Source organism: Rhinolophus sinicus, linkage group LG01, assembly GCF_036562045.2.
Source record: "Rhinolophus sinicus isolate RSC01 linkage group LG01, ASM3656204v1, whole genome shotgun sequence".
NCBI lineage: Eukaryota > Metazoa > Chordata > Mammalia > Chiroptera > Rhinolophidae > Rhinolophus > Rhinolophus sinicus.
In genome coordinates this window covers 36123477-36140555 of record NC_133751.1, presented here as the reverse complement: position 1 = coordinate 36140555, position 17079 = coordinate 36123477, and the positions used below count along the sequence as shown (strand labels likewise).

Genomic DNA, 17079 nt, shown 5'->3' with positions numbered 1-17079 from the left:
ATTATTTCCATTTAAAAATAATTTCTATAGCATATTGATTATTTCAGTTCAAATTAATGAGATTAATTTAAGTTATTTTTGACAACTCCGGATGTTGACTTTCTTCAATCATACTTTCAAGTCTTTCTTCTACTTAATATGTCTAAATCAGGGAAAGATTTCAACTGCGATCCAGGATAAGATATTAAATATTATATTTGTGCTAAAGATCACGTATAATTTTTCATACATTAAATAATAAAACAGAAAACAAATTCTTCTTGAAAGCTATTTTCCTCAGCTAAAGTACATTGTTAAATTTAATTTAGTCTATTTTTAAGGAGTGAACTTGTGCTACATAAAGGGGAAATATCATCTATAACTTTTTAAAGTGTAGAAATCAAATCTGAGCAAATATAATTTTCTTTATCCTTCCCCACATAGCAGTGTTTCTATTAATATGTCTAAATTTAATGCAGATGAATTTTATCTATAATCTATTATAAATCATAAATATTTGTCTTTTACTATAGTCTTTGAATTTTTATTTGTTAAAGAAATCACCTCTTTGTATGGAAATTTGAATATTTTCCTAGTATTCCAATTTTTCTGTGTGACTTGCCAATTGTCTGGTTTTAGTCAGAAGAGCTCCCTCAATGAAAACCAATGTACTATTTGGTTATTTTTAGCCCAGTCTGAGTATAAGGTTTAAGCGTCAAGAATCTAACAAAATGGGTTAGTGAGGTCTCCAAGACAGTTTGGTACATATATAGTGGGGGTGCCAAAAAAATGTATACCCATTTTAAAAGATGTTATCTATGCTCAAACAGTAGTTCGCCATAATCAGAAGTGTCTGGACACTGATGGTAACCACTTTGAGTGCCTCGTGTAATTGCAGAAGTCAAACGTGACTTGTATTCATCTTTCGTTATCGGTATATATTGAGTATTACAATTTTAATACAGTTTTTTCCTTTCTTAAAATACATACATATTTTCTCTCTCTCTCTCTCTCTCTCTCTCTCTCTCTCTCTCTCTCTCTTAGATGGAAGGTCAACATGGAACCTTTAAGTTATTATAGGAAATAAATTTAGACACATTTTGGTTTACCCATAACAAACTATAATGCATTTGATGATAACAAACTATAATGCAATTGATGTTAACAAATCTGACCTAGCAGTGTTTTAATCTAGAAACAAACGGGCAATTTATCAATTTCATGGGTACAATGATTTAACCTAACATCTCTCAGCCAAACTACAACAAAACAATACCATAATTTAATAAAAAAGCAAGTAGCTTAATTTGAAGCAGCATAAAAAATTAGATAACACTGTAAAGTGGAAAATTATCAGCATTAGCTCTGGAATCTAAGACAACAAAAACTCATGAAAAGTCTAAAACTCATTTTAAAAATTCTTCTAAAAATGATCAAATTATTTACCAACAGAATTTCAGTTGTTTTATAAGTATCTTTTGTTTCCTTACCCATGTATTCATATAACAAGCTGCTATTCTCTTTCAATTCTCAGAGATTTTATTTCTTTCATTTATTTTACTTATTTTATTTCACAGAGAATATTTTAAAGACATATTCTCTTAGAGAATCACAGTCAGCAGCTGGGTAGATAATGTTGCCAGAGCAAAGTCCCTGTGCCTGACACTTCAAAAGGCCAAAATTTAAAATGTTAGAGTTTGGAATAAGAAAAGGTTTATTGATCAAGAAGGCACCAACTGAGAAGATGGGGGACTTAGTGATGCCTCAAACCCACCTTAGGAAAGAACAGAGTTCAGTCTTCCTTTATGTCAAGGGGAGGGAAAATGGGAGTAACAAGAGGTGATTGACAATCACAGACATCTGGGCACCAGCAGGGGTCCCTTACCCTCATAGACACAGACAATAGTTTAGTGGTTGCCAGAGGGTAAGGGCAGTTATAACATTTTCAATTGACATATGAAAACAGAAAGAAAAAGTACTCAAAAGCCATTTAAATGTATCCATTTGGTGTATTTTATTAAAAACAATTTTGAATCTGTGTGTGTGTGAGAGAGAGAAAGAGAGAGACAGAGAAAGAGAGAGAGAGAGAGAGACATGCAGAATCAATTTTCCTACATTAGGGTTGCATGGCTATTCATAGAAGTATAGATCATATACCTACCTATAAAGTAAATTTTTAATTATCCAAGAGCAGTTTGATTATTTTTAGAGGAGGGGTTGGGAAGTAGAGATTAACCATGGTGAAAAGCAATCACACAGGATTTGTGAAAGCAATGTAAATGACTGCTAAGAATCTGAATCATCTAAATATTAGTTGTTTATTATTTAGGACTACACAGTAGTAATACATACTACAGCATTTTTCTTTTACTGTGTGAGACCTTGAATTCCTTGGCCAATCCGATGTGTTGTAGTATAATGGTGCAAAGCTCTCTTCCACTCATTGCCCATCCTTAGCACTTAGCAATGGCTCCTAGAAAAGGCTAGAAGGCCCCAAGGCTTGCAGTAGGACTGGAAGGTGAGGAGAAGGCACAGGGAGTGAATATTCAGCTGGGGATGTGGTTCCATCCAATTCATTCCCTAAATCAGAGACAAATAGATAAAGAAAAAAGTGAAATTTGCTAGAAAACAACAAATAACAGATCATGAAAATAGACAATGACATTTTCATTTCTTGCCAGTTTACATAATTTATCTACATTTATGAATAGAGTTTATTTGCGTGGTTTGTGTATTTAATGTATGCAAACTTTCAAACTATTGTTTTTACTTTTTGGGCTATGAAACTATAAAACTGTTGTTAAACATAAGATGGACTTTAATTCAGTACATTTGCATTAAATAAGTATTCTACAATATTTTGGCTTTTTTAATATCGATTCCTTTTTTCTCACATTGAATTGACATTATGTGTGATTGCCATCCACACCCTCTCATTACCTTACTTTTTATAGTTGTATAAATAAATACTGATACATGCATTTATGTACAACCCCTTACCTGGTAAGGGTTTTGAAAATAATTGTGAAATATTTAGTTGTTCTTAAAAAACTCTTTTTGAGCATCGGGGTGATGTTGAGAGAGCGATAAAAATTTAGGCAATTCAGGTAATGTGTACTAGAATGTTCAGTAGCACCTTTGAGAAAGCTACGGAAGATCCTGAAAATAAGAATGCCATTTCCCTTTCCCTGTTACACATTAATATTATTATTCTGTAGATATTATAATGTATAATGTTATTATACATTAACCTGTTGTTTTCAACAGCTGCCACATAATAGATAGAAAACCATTTGTATTTTTCAAGAAATTTTGTTTTGTTTTGTTCAAGGATAATTTCTTCCAGCAATCACTGCTCTGAGCATTACCAATGAAAAGCTGTGATAATAATGGAACGCTATTAAGATGAACAAGCGGCAAGAATAGGAATAAGAAAGGGAACCTCTCCATGCAATGAGGGAGATGGGATCCTTCAATGAGAGTGGGATTCATGATACACACAGTATGGCCCAGCTGTTTGGGAACATTAAAAATCCCTTCACTTAAGCTGTTGAAAGCTGGAAAAAAGACCAAATGTTTTCCATCTCAAAACACATTTTACTTAGCTGTGTTTTGAAAGCTGTTATCTAAACATTAAAAAAAAAAGAAAGAAAAAAAAAAAGAAAGAAACCCAGCATATTTTAACATGATTTCTTCCTTGGGTGCAAATCAGCAGTTATAATTTAATTTAGGAAAGAAAGTGAAAAAGGTAGAAGGAAAAGGCACATTTTATTCTCCTACCTTCTTGTTTATCTTTCCTTAAAGTACTTGAAGGACATAAAACAGGGAAATAAAAAAGTCACCAGCATACAGTTTTGTTAACTTATCTTGTGAACATTAAACATTATGCCTCAAATTTCGTATGGTACATAAAGTGTTTCGCCCTGCAAGATCATGTATACCGCACTTCAAAAAAGCCAGAAGGACAGCTCACTAAATGTAATGGATGTGTAACAGCAGATCTTTAGATCTCTTGTATTTAGCATGACAACTTTGGGTTCTGTAGGTGCTTTAAACATGATATCTAAAATCACATATTTTTTTCCTAGTGATGAAAAACATAGACTAATTACAAACTTCTCATATGCTGTAGATGGCTTGACCATCCGGTGCAATTGCAACATTTTGATTATACTGTATCCCCTTTTACTGAAAGTAATCGGTTTTACAACTTTGCTTCATTTTCTTAATGCATTTTCATGTTATTTTTCACTAGCGTGAATACTCATTGAGCATAGTCACAGTTTGGAAATGTATTTTGTCTAATGGGTGCAATAAACAATTTATAAACTAACAGTTTTAAGAGGTGAAATCTTAGATGCTTTCCAATTACATGTACCCATATGTGTCTTCACTAAAATTTTTAAGAACTCTCAGTAACCAGTTTCAAAAGATATCTTGAAAGAAAGGAACAGATTTCTACTTTAAGAGTACCTATATATACCAATTTATTTCCTGTCAAGACTTATGCCGGCTGTTGTGTACACAAAACTTTTGTCAGGAAACTTAGCTAGGAACGTGGCTTACACAAGGAATATGACATGGGGTCAATGCATTGCACCCAGGATACAGACCACAAGTGGTTTTTGATGATAAAAGCACAAGGAAATTTCAAACAGTGTAAATGATCAGATAAGGAAGCAGATAGTAAGAGCAGACATGCTAGATTTAGGAGGAAACCACCACTAATTACCCCAAATGACCTTCCTTGGGCTATGAGACATAATTATGGTTTAATGACATGTTAAAAATCAGATTTCATTATTTTTGTTAGCATCCCTATTATGACAGAGTCATAGTTATAGACAGAAAAATAACAAATTGTTTTGTCTTCTTTTCTTTTTATCTTTATGTGTTTACACAAATCTAAGAGAAGAATGTAACATGGGGATATGTGATACACTTTTGAGAACTGTAATAGATTAGAATTTTACTTCTAAGCGGGGCCCTTCTTCTTTGTCTTGAGTAGTAGATTTCTTTTTCATGTGTTTTTTTTATTTTTTAACACACTATAATTAAAATGCATTAATCAATGAGAAAGTAATTGAAAAAAATGGTATGATGCCACAGACCAAGGCACTGGTACAAATTTGTTCTCACTCTGATTATGATTGAGCCTTGAAAATATCATGTTGCTTCTCTGGCCTCTGTTTTCACATTCTTAAAATAACTGTATTAATTACTAATATGCAGTATAGTTTTACTTATGTCTCAGGAGTCTAGATTGGTCTTGAAAATGCTCTTAGTGGGTACATCCTTTACTTATCTAATATTTATTATTAAACTGAGATTAACATTCCTTAGGGTTTCTGCCAATCAGTGAGTAGCTCACAGTGACCCTAAATGCCAACTGTTAGTGAGTTATTAAATAAAATGATGCATAATAAGCACTTGACATAGAGTAGGCACTTAATAAATGCTTGTGTTATAATTATTTTATTTTACCACTTTACCATCATCTCTCCCTTCTATTACTTCACTAGCTTTCTCATTGGTCACCCAGCATCCATTTCCTCTACCCCAATACATTTGCCACATTGTTGCTACTGGGATTTTTAAAGATGAGAATTTGGCAAGGCCAATCAGATGCACCACATAATGGAGTGGTGCTCTCTTCCTCCACTTACTGCCCATCCTTAGCACTTAGCAGGCAGGCAATGTTGGATTTCTTCCCAGAATAAATAAATAAATGAGTGAAATTAACTAGACTGACTAATGTTAGGAATAAAATATTCAAATACACTTGCTTTGAAAATAAAATACAATGGGTATCTTTTATCTATATTTTCAATCTAAACCAAATCATTTATAAAAAGGTTAAATCTGTGGATCGATTTTCAAACACAGAAAACAGCAATGTGGCTTATATACTCAGTCATACGCTTATGATTTAGAAGTGCTTTGTGATTTTTGTTATTATTATTATTATTATTGCAAATAAGTTGACTATAACATAGACTATGTCTTTGGTTGTTAAAACAGGAGAACTCATCATCAGAAATAAAATGTTTCTAGTTAGCTTACATTGCATTATGCTTGGATATGTACGATTAGTATATTACCAGTTATTCATAGATTAAATAATTACTCCAGAAGTTTCATGAACTTATTTACTGCTTTTAGATTTTACCAGAACAATTATTTTTCAACATTCCTTTAATGTATGCTGACAGATTCACCCAACATAGGGTATAAATCTGTCTGTTATATTAGAATCCATCAGCAACATTAATCTCTTTGTTTAGAACACACACATGAACATACATATACCTAGGCTACTACAGTCTGTATTTTTAAAACATATGGGGATGGTTTTTATATACCTGAGGAACAATAGGATGCTGAGTTTTATCAAAGCAATTACCCTAACATTGAAAATACATTTATCCTAACTCTAGCACATGGTAAACTCCCCAGGAGTATTTTTTTCCACTTTTGCCCAGCCTTTGAATGAACGAAAGTCTCACCTCTTCCATAAAGCTTTTCCTACCGTGCCAGCCTTTATGCATCTCCCTCCTGTCTGAATCTCTGCAGCACTTATCACTAGAGCCACATAATTTAGGACTTAATGACTTGACAGTTTGTACTATTTGCTGTTCTTTCAAGTAGCTTAGTCTTGTCTCTCTAAATAGATTGCATAGGCCTTAACAGCAGGGACAATGGTTTACATTAATTTTTTATTCTCTCTGGCTTCTAAACCTTATCTTGTAGCATATTAATTTGGTCATTTTCAACCTGTGAATCAAGAGCCAAGGAATTAGTGAGTGGTGTGGGATTGGGGAGATAACCCAGTTATTCTGAAACACAAGAGTTGGTGTAGAATTGTGTATGAGTACATGTATTTACATGTGGCTGTATGTATGCATAAAGAAATTAGAAAAAGAACTTCAAATTAGATATAGAATAACCTGTAGCATGTCTGTGATAGTGTCACATCTTTAAAAGGAAGTTGTAGAAAAATATATATAGTACAACACTTTGTTTTTGGTAAAAACAAAGGATATATATATATATATATATATATATATATATATATACACATACATATATATAATATTTTATTTATATATTTATATATACTTATATATATTCCTTCATTTTGTGTGAGCAAAGAATACTACGAGAAAAAAAAATACACAGACTAAATATTAATTGGTTCAGAACGGTGAAATACCTTTGTGTTGTATTGTTAGTTGGTAAAAGAAGCATGTATTGCTTTTGTAATTTGAAAGACTTCAAAGAAAATGTTTAAAAATAAAAACTGTAAAGGAAATATCAAAGTGAATTGGAGGGATAAATCAAATTATCAGATTCTCAAAGAGAAAAACACACACAGAGAAACAAATTTATAGCTAGCCTCTTTGCCTGGATAGATGGAGAACAACTGGTATAGTAGAAAAAGCATTAGGTAAGAATTGAAAGTTCTGTCTTCCACCCAAAGGTCTACCACTCATTGGCATTGAGACCCTGAGCAGGTTCTCTAATGTCTGCATCTCTTATTTTTGTTGTGGTGATAATTTTACTTGCTGTTCCCACTCATGGTTTTACATCAGTAGTGACTTAATTAAATCATTTACGTGAAGTCCCTTGACATGGATAATGTGTAATCCCTACTATGCTTTCTGTCCCATCCGATATAGTTCTTAAGCAAACTGATAATCTCTCTGGGAGCTTGTGGAAATGGCAGCCAATAGCCACTTCATCAGAAGTGGCTGCAGCTGCCAGGAGAGGGCCTGCTTCCACAGGCAAGGGGCAAGGTCGTAGTCCATGGCAGGGGTGGAGATGGTAGAGGAGAAACAGAGATTGCTAATGTTATTTTTTCATTGATGCCTGGGGCACTGATACGGTTGTATTGCCTTACTTCTAGATTTGGGCTAAAGTTGGGGGAACTCCTGATAAACAGTTGAGCAGGGCACTTCTATGTTCAAAGATCAACATCTTAGCCATTTTGTAAACAATAACAAAAAAATTAGTCTGAATTGACAAAGCAACTTCATCTTAATTTGGTTCATGCCTCCAAATCATTTAAAAGCTCATGATCCAGCACTTGATGGTTCGGAAGTCTTTCTGCTGGTGTCATAATGTCATCATCATGGTGTCATAATGTTACCACTCTGAAACTTAAAATCCCTGCCTTTTTCTGTTTTCAATCCAATGTAGCCTTAATGCCAACAGGCTCTGAAAAGCTTTCTATAATTTGGCCTAATCAAGTCATATTCACTAACGCTCCTCAACTTTGTGGCTCCTGGGATGTCCTAGTGGGTCTAGTGAACAGCAGTTCATGAGCAGAACCAGAGGCAAGTATTTGTTAGATGAGAGTGTGAAACTGGCCCTTTTAAGCTACAGCAGGGTATGAACAGGCTGAGGCTAAAAGCAGGGAGTGGGGTTAGGGGGGAGAGTACTCCTTCAGGAGCCTGAATTCTCTGATAATCAGAGGAGGCCAGGAGACTGGGAGGAAGAATGTCAAATTGTGAAAGATGATGGAATACACACAAAAGCATAGTTTAAAATCTGTAGTCATTTCAATCTTACCTTCCTGGGCTCATAATTTTGACTTTTTCTATCTCATGATTGGGATCCATGGTTTATTTGTGAATTGGTAGTCCAGATCATATGGGAGAGAAATTATGTGTGAATCAGGGTGCATATTTTTCTTTTTTCTGTAAGTATTGCCATTCAAGTCCCTTCTGGCAATTTTCGCTTCTAGTTGTAGGGCACTGCATTAGCAAGCTTGAATTTGTTTTCCAGCCAAGAACTATATACCAAAACACAAATACCTTTGAGAATCTGCATATTGGAAATTGACCAGTACTTAATTCTGGAGTTTATAGACAGGATATATTAGGACTTTATTTGAAGTTGAATAATTGAACAAAATTTATAGAAATATATTTTTAAAGCCACAGCTGAAATCAATGTCCATATTTCCACAATGATATTGAGATTTTATCAGTACACTAACAACTTTTGGAATATTTTGACATTTTTCCATTTAATATGTATCAAAAGACGTGAATCCCTTTAAATGGATTGTAAGCCCACCACAATTTTCTGGCTCTACAGAGATTTTATTTTTTTATTTTTAAAGTATCTGGAGATGGTCATGGACGTAATAAAATAGAATTTTAGGATTTCCAACATAGAGAAAAGATAAATGTTTCACGAAATCATTGCTAAGAACTTAACATATTGATCATTTTTTTTTTTTTTTTGATAATTCTGTAACAGAGACATCATAACCAGCACCCACCATCAGAACTTTGAAGTGGAGCAATAATTCTGGGGCCAGAGCTGCCTCACCATCCCTCCTCCCTTCATTTAGTGTATGCCTATTTAGTTAGAAGCAAGCACTCTCAATAGATCACATATTAATCACAGCCATTAGTGCTATTTACAGAGAAGATTGTGTGGTTGCTCCTGTGAAATGTTCTGTTCCTCAGGATGATGAGTTAATTCATCTGGAACAATGTTAGTTCACGGAGGTTTGTGGTTTATCTAAAGATCAAATTCCTGTAATTTTGTATGCCATCTGATTTAATGTCCACTTAGTTTAGTGGTTAGACAGCCATCGGCAGGCCCAACACATGAATCCAATACCAAAAAGGGGAGAAAAGGCACATTCTTAAACATTTCATTCAGGCATCCTTAGACTGAGATCGACTTGTTGCTTTTCTTTCTCCTGAGGAAATGCAAATCTAGATAATGCCAAATCTTATTAAGAAAAGCCTGAATAGTATAAAACATTGCTTGTAAATATACCCATGGTTATAAAATCTGTGTTTTAGAAGGGCTTGTAATGGAAGAGGATAGGAAAGAGTGGGTTGATTTTGAAGTGAGATTGTACACATTCCTTTGGAAGGTTCCCAGACCATGTGCTCAAGTATACGTACGATACTTTATAGGCAAAGGATCCATTGGCCAGAGTTTACAGATAACCTACTTTGTGAGCTTGATAGGCCTTCCCAATTCTTTGAAATTAACTGAAAAGCTGAGGCTTGATTTTGTCTTTGTTTATCAATTACTATTTGTAGTTAACATTTTTGATCAAGCGTTAAAAAAAGTCATTTGATAGAAAAATATGTAGGGGAAGGCTCATACGCTTTGCTGAAACAGCAAAGTAATATGAAGCTTTACTTCTGCAACTATTCCCATTAGGTGTTCCGGTAGAAGGGGAAAGGGACTTTCATACATGTTTACATGTCTGTGTTGATGCTTCCTTAAACAAGCCAAATAGGCTACTTTTCGGAAGGACTTAGACTTTGATAGTCTACGAGCATTTATGAAGTTGCTGTTCATTGTGAAGCTCCAAGAGGGAGCTGTCTTTACCTCATTTGACCACAGAACACATTTCCAGGGAATACCTGTTAGCAATTCCCTGACTAGAAAATACTGGTGTGAAGGGCATTTCTTGCCATCAAACAGCTTATAGACACATTGGCAGATAACAGAAATATCCCAAATGACCCTAAATATTATGACTGACTAGTGAATAATTTTAATAATGAGCACTGTAAGAATTTCAAGGAAGGGCCCCTGGAGAGCCATGTATTAGCTTGATGAATAGAACTATTACTTCACCTCCTTGATCTATTGTTTCATTTCCTGAATGCTGTGAATATCAGATAAGAAAAGTGAAGAGCCTGCTTGAACACAGTTAAAGGGCCAAGAGCTTCTATTCTCTATCCCTGGGTGTTAACCAGAGCTAACGATCTGTGTGCTGTGTGGACGGAAGAAGTCAGTACATGAACATGGAAAGATAAATTTGATGTCAAATTATAGAGGAGATTGCATGTTGGATTTGGGGCTTTATTTTCTAGTACATTAGTTTGTTTTTTCTTTGTTTTCTACTTTTTGTTGTTTTTATGTCAAGAAAAACATTGTTATAACTTTGCTATTTCAGGAAGACTAATTTTTGGTGAAAAGATGCCACAAAATTCAGGCTTAGAACGACAAGGGACATCATTAGGCCAGTGACGAGTGGGAAGGTGAAGGGCCTGTAGAAAGAAACACTTAAACAGATTGACCAAGCCAAGAAATGTTCACTGAGAATAAGGGAAAGGGCGGAGTCCAAGATGTTGTCCAGGGCTGGCACCAGATAAGGGGCAGATAGTTGGTACAGAAACAGAAATTTGGGGGTGTGGGGTGGGGAGAGAGAGCAATAAGATACTACTCCTGGAAGTAGCAGTGAAGGAATTTCTATCTCTAAATTCCCTAAAAGAGAATTATGTGCATTAATTGATTCCCAAGGGGAAAGAGCACAGTTTCCTTGGATATTAAATATAGCAATTCCTCAGATATTTAGCCATAATTAATTCACCTTTACAGGGGAAGTTCAGAGATAATTTAGCCTATCAGGGAAAGATGCTACTGAAGATGTCAGTGTGCATAAAACTTGATTCCACCCTTAAGAATCTTACAATGGCCATGAAGAGGACAAGAGGATGGTTGTTTCTGTAATAGAAACAACTGTAAGTTAAGGTAGAACTGGCTAGAAAGCAGGAGAGAAGCACAGATGATTTGAGGTGAAGCATGAAAAGGTCAAACCTGATTGGTAAGAATGAGTGGGCATAAAAAAGAAGGGGCTTTGAAGGACAGATAAGATTTTATTCAAGATAATTGAGGCAAAATGAATTATAGGCTGAGGAACAATAATGATTAGAATTACAATTATAAGAGTAACACCAATAATAATAATAATAGCTATTTTTTATTGATCATATGCTTTGTGCCATGCACGATTCTAAGTGAATTACATAAATTGCTTCATTTAATTAAAAAAAAATGGAATGAGTTTATACTGAATCGTTGTGCCAGTGGTACCCACTGAAGAATTTTGAGCAGCAGAGTGATTAATGTCTGATGCTGGGAAAAATTCAGTGTAGGGTAGAAACTGGTGGGAGGATGAGTGGTGGTCAGAAGCTGTGTTGGGAGGTCATTGTAATAATGCAGATGAAAGGTAACGAGCAGCTAAGGTAGGCATCCAAACTAGGTGGGAATGAAGATCAAGTAAGGACTTGATACGTTTTTTCAACAAACATTGACTAAACACCTACTATATTTCTGGCATTATGTTAGGCTCTGGGCAATAGGGGCAAAAAAGGTAGACCCAATTTCTTGTCATCCTGGCACTTAAAGTCCACCAGAGGATATTGTAGATAAAAAATTTCCAGGCCTTAGTAACAAATATTGACCTAAAATGTGTGTGTGTGTGTGTGTGTGTGTGTGTCCCCTCCTACCCAGGTTTTTAGGGCTCTTGGATCTCAGTGGTATTTTACCTCTGTCTCAGAACTCTCTCTTACTGATTGGCAGAAAACACAGTGGGTGGGACAGAACAAACTCAGCTGCAAGCCAGACAGAAACGGACATCTTCGGGGGTAGCACAGCTTGAGAGAAAAAAAACATTTTTCTTAAAATTCTTCTCTTCCATAGGTCAGGGTAAGGATTAGGGCAACTGGCATTGAAATGGAAGAAAGAAGATAAAAAAAATACTTATACTTTGCTATTCCCCAAAGTATAGACCAGACTATCTTCCTTATTGTGTGTGTATGTAACTCTGTTCTAACTCATTACACAAACACAAATACTGTGAAACTTATAGTATTTTGACCTGTTCCCACGAACTCAGAGCAGTTCACACTTCTATTACCCAATTTATTTTCCCAACACTCCTAGTAGGCTGATATTATGAAATTTTCATGGAAACTGAGTCAAAGGTTAAGCGACTTACCCAAAGGCTTATAGCTAGGAGCGGAAGCAGGAGTAGAGAAAGGTCTTCCAACTAACTTTCCCCTCAAGACTATGAGTCTAAAGGCTCTTTTAAATGGTCTTTCTAAAGCCTCAGAGAAGGAGCTGAGCCTAGAGTTATTGCACAATGTGCTAAATGCTCTCTTAAAAGATTGAATTAATTAAAATTAATAAAGTAATAAAAAATTAATTCCTTACAAAATTGAGGTTAATTCCAAAAGCATTTAGCACCTTAATTCTTTGTTCTAAAGTTAAGAAGAATAAGGGATGTGGCTTTCTGAGGCTAATTATAATCATGATCCAAGTCATCTTCTGCAAAATAAAAAGATAGTAGTACTTTTTGCTCAGTGATCTAAAAATGCGTATTATCTGAACAATCAGATTGGTGTGCTGTGTGGTTTTTTTGTGTGCATATTTGTTTTTCAGTTTTTGTGAACATTTATTTGCTCATTTTTTTCTTGAATATATCTTTTAATGCATACACATCAGAGCTCTTACTATCTAATTTGGGGGATAAAGAAGAGAAAAATAATGGTATTTTGTCTCTTTTTCTCTACCAAAATTTTACTATAATATATTTTACTAAAGTTTTTCTTTTATCACAGTGTTTTAAGCTTGGTATACGTTTCTTGTTGTTGTGCTTTAGCCACAAAATAACCACTCAGTGTAATAGCTTAGGACTGATATACATCAAAATAGCCCAACAAAAATTTTAAATATGGCAGCCTTCCTTAATTGGAGGTTAGGAAATAAATCTTTGAATATAATAATTTATTCACTAGAGCTGTTGTCTCAACCAAGTATTTCATCTTAGTTTTCAAAGAGCTGCTATTCATTACTAAATATATTTAAAGTTGAAGCCAAAAAAGAAAAAAATTCACTTTCATTCTGGCCAAATATACTATAAAATACTCAACTGTTAAGTAAGTCATCTGCATTTTTAAGAAAGATCAGATAGGTGATTATGCTTGTGTAGTTAATTAATAAAAAGGGAAGTAGGTAATGGTTCACTGGGGAAACTTTTATATCACAGTATCTATTATGAGGGATCCCGTGCTGTAATAACGGGGTGCTAATGCTGAACGCACACAGTGCCGTCCTACAAAGACATCAAGATTTGTAGGAAATCAACCCTCCAGCAGTCCTGGCAAGCCAGACTGACCCCAGCAAATGAAAATAATCAAAAGTAATTAGAAGCGTGCTGGACTACTCCTCGGAGAGCCGAGCAGGAGAGTAAACATGCCTGAATCCTCGAGCCACTGCAAAGGCCCATGTCTGAGCTGTTAGGTGCCCTGACCTTGTCCACATAAAGATGTGATTTATGAAGTGCAGGGCACAGCAGCAGGGCTTCTGTCTTCTCCTGGAGAACCAAATTACTGAGGTGGAGATTAACATGCTTTCAGTCGGGCCCATTTCCAGACCAAGGGAAATTTTTTATTTACATCTTTTTTTTTTTACCTTTAATTTCCTCTTTTCTTTTCTAAATAGCTCCCCGCACCCCCCATACAGTAAAACAACAAAAAAAAAGAAGACAAAAGTCTATCAAGAGAGACCAGAAATATCTTCCTTGAGTAGTGGTGATGTGGGTTGGTAACTATAGACATTAAGAGCCCTTTTTGTTTATAAACTCTTATTGTGCTGGACTATTTTGCTGGACCTACCTATCCAGCATGACAGAATTCACCTTCAAGATTAGGGAGCCAAGCTTGTGAAATACTTCCCTGATTACAACATATAAATTTAAATTAAACAGAGTATTACCTTTAATTCCATGGCTTTCTGATCTAGTTTCTCTTGCCTAAACGTTATGCTTCATTATAAGGTTTATTCCTTAAGTAAGAAGGCTTGGGAGAAGAAATTGTAGGTGGTCAAGAACTGGAGGGAAAGAAAGTAGAGAGACAAATTGGAGTTCCTATGTTAGGAGAAATATTTATATGAGAATCAGTGGAAATTCTCTTGAGTTCTAAAGACACACACATACACACACACATATATTTTCTTATCTCAGGTTAGGTAAGATTTTACAAAATTATATTCAGATGTGGAAAAGGAAGCATTGATTTTCTTTTTAAACACACATCAATATGTATACATGAAGCTAATTTAATTAGCAAGCTGTTATTATTCAGCCAAATGCCAATTTCTCACATTATTTCATGCTTCTTGACATCAACTGTATGAAACAGTGCAGGATCTCCATGGATGAAACTGCACTTGAGAAATGTAAAAATGCACTTGTACATTCTTGAAAAACTACAAAACAAAACAAAACAAACAAAAAACAGTGTTAAAACAAAAATGGCAGGCTTTGAGTTCAGTGTATGTTTAGCCACCTCAAGAAACCCAAAGCTACAGAATTAAGGGAACTCTACTTAGGCTGAGGTTATAAAGTACTTTCCTCTATAAACTAAAAACATAATGTCAGGGTGAATGGGAACATACTTTATTAACTTTATGGTATTGAAAACTGCCAGCAAGTTGTCTTGTTTTTAAATATTGTCCTCTGCAGAGTGTTACAGGGCTGTTTGTCCACAGGAAGCCTATTAAAAGTGGACAGTGCAGTCATTTCATCTGGCTTTGGCTGGACTGCTTTTCTTTCCTTTAATGATGTGCTGGAATGTACCATGCCCATAGGGTCTCCATTAGCAGAACTTTTACTTCTGGGACAACCATGAAGTTTAAGGCTTAAAAGAGGCATCAGCTTACAGTCTTGTGGGAATCACTTGAATACTGGAGCACTAACTTCTTACTGCTTTAACTAATATATTGACTTATTTTAAATAAACAGTTACACAATGAAGGCAGAGACAGTGGCCTTATTGGAAATCTTTGAGCCTTTTAAAGATTCTGCAATCAACCCAGATGGGGGAGGAAGGAAGGGACCTGAGGAGGGTTTATGCCCTTTTCAAACCAGGAAGAAAACACATTAACCTCTCCCACCCCAGTCCTGCCATCAGCCAAAGGGGGAATCTTTACAGCTCCCAGAAAATCTATCAGCTCACACTAAAACCTCATATTTTCCAATGCCCCCTTTTCTGGTAAACAACAATTAACAGAACAGGGCAGAAAAAACAGTCATTCCTTCTGGAAAAATATGTTTTCAAAATACGATTCTCTTTTTAAACATTGCTGATGAATCACTCTATTTTCTGCCTTCCCCAAAGCTATGCATTTGTTGTTTCATCTCTTTAATATTTAGATCATCTGTCCTGATACATGTTTGCAAATTAAAGCTGGTTTGAGATTATAGTAAAACCATTATTTTTAATAGCCCATTTCAAGGGCAGCGCTAAACACTGCAGAACGCGCATGTTACTGATTACTGCTGAGCAGACAGCAGCTTTTGCAGATTAATTTGTAACTGGGAACTACTGTAAACAGATTTCACCAGAAATCCCAAGGAATAAAGGGAATTGGTGGTGGTATTTGGCTCCTTGTATTTATTTATTATTTTAGAGATCTTCTGATGGAAAGCAAGTTAACTGGGCAGAAAAACCAGTCCCCTGCAAAACCTTTTCCTCCAGTCCTGTCTCCTCTTCTGTTTCACTTCTGATCAGGTATGCCAGGATCTTCTAAAAGGTTAGTATTTAAATAGCAAAAGGCTCCTTTCATGAGAAACAAGGCCCATCTAGCTACTCTGGGATTTCAGGACCCAATTTTTAAACTTCAAGTTGTGTCATCAAGGAAAAAATGCCTTTAACATGAAGTTATTATATAGTTAAAGGGTAGGGTGTCGGGGGGAGGGAAAAGGAGAGGGAGAGAGAGAGAGAGATTGAGATTTAGTGTTTTCCCGGTCCTTCTGATGATTTCCTTTAGCCTTTCTCATTTCTCACGTTATTCAGTAGAGAACAAGACTGAGGATGATGATATTAGCAAAATACTAATGATGAGGTAACTCCCTCATCTCTCTAGGTAAATCTTTCAAGGTCTCAGAGAGAAAGTGTTCATTCAGTCTTTCGGCTCTATTTGGGGAAGAGAATTTACATGTAGAAATAGCCTTAGCTCATGCCCGCGTCTTTGGGTCCGGACTTCACGGTGCACTCGTCCCGGCTTGAGGCTCCGGAATGCGCGGGATCGTGGGCAAGGCAGAGGGCAAAACCCGGCTGGCCGCGCCGGGCGGCCGGCTGCGGTTTCACCTGGGTGGCTGGAGCCTCGGGCGCCGCGCCTTAATTCGGGGCGCATCGCCATCTACCGGCCTCCTGCCGCATCTGCAAGTTACCCAGACCCTTAAAAGTCGTCCCGCCTCCCCCACCCGAACCCAATATAAGGGAAAAGACTCCGAGGCCGTTTCCACGAAATCCTAATTTAGCAGGACCT

At 35.8% G+C, this 17079-nt stretch overlaps 1 protein-coding gene and 1 long non-coding RNA gene across 10 annotated transcripts in view; one reads left to right on the top strand and one right to left on the bottom strand.

Moving 5' to 3' along the window:
• MECOM (MDS1 and EVI1 complex locus) overlaps positions 1-17079 on the top strand; it is a 537495-nt gene that overhangs the window by 456614 nt on the left and 63802 nt on the right. The gene's annotated exons all lie outside the window — the stretch shown is intronic.
• Positions 2046-16501, bottom strand: LOC141570577 (uncharacterized). Its single transcript, XR_012494730.1, has 3 exons — positions 14911-16501; positions 14524-14637; positions 2046-2559 (listed from the first exon to the last, which is right to left on the bottom strand). It is a non-coding gene; the product is annotated as an uncharacterized LOC141570577 (long non-coding RNA).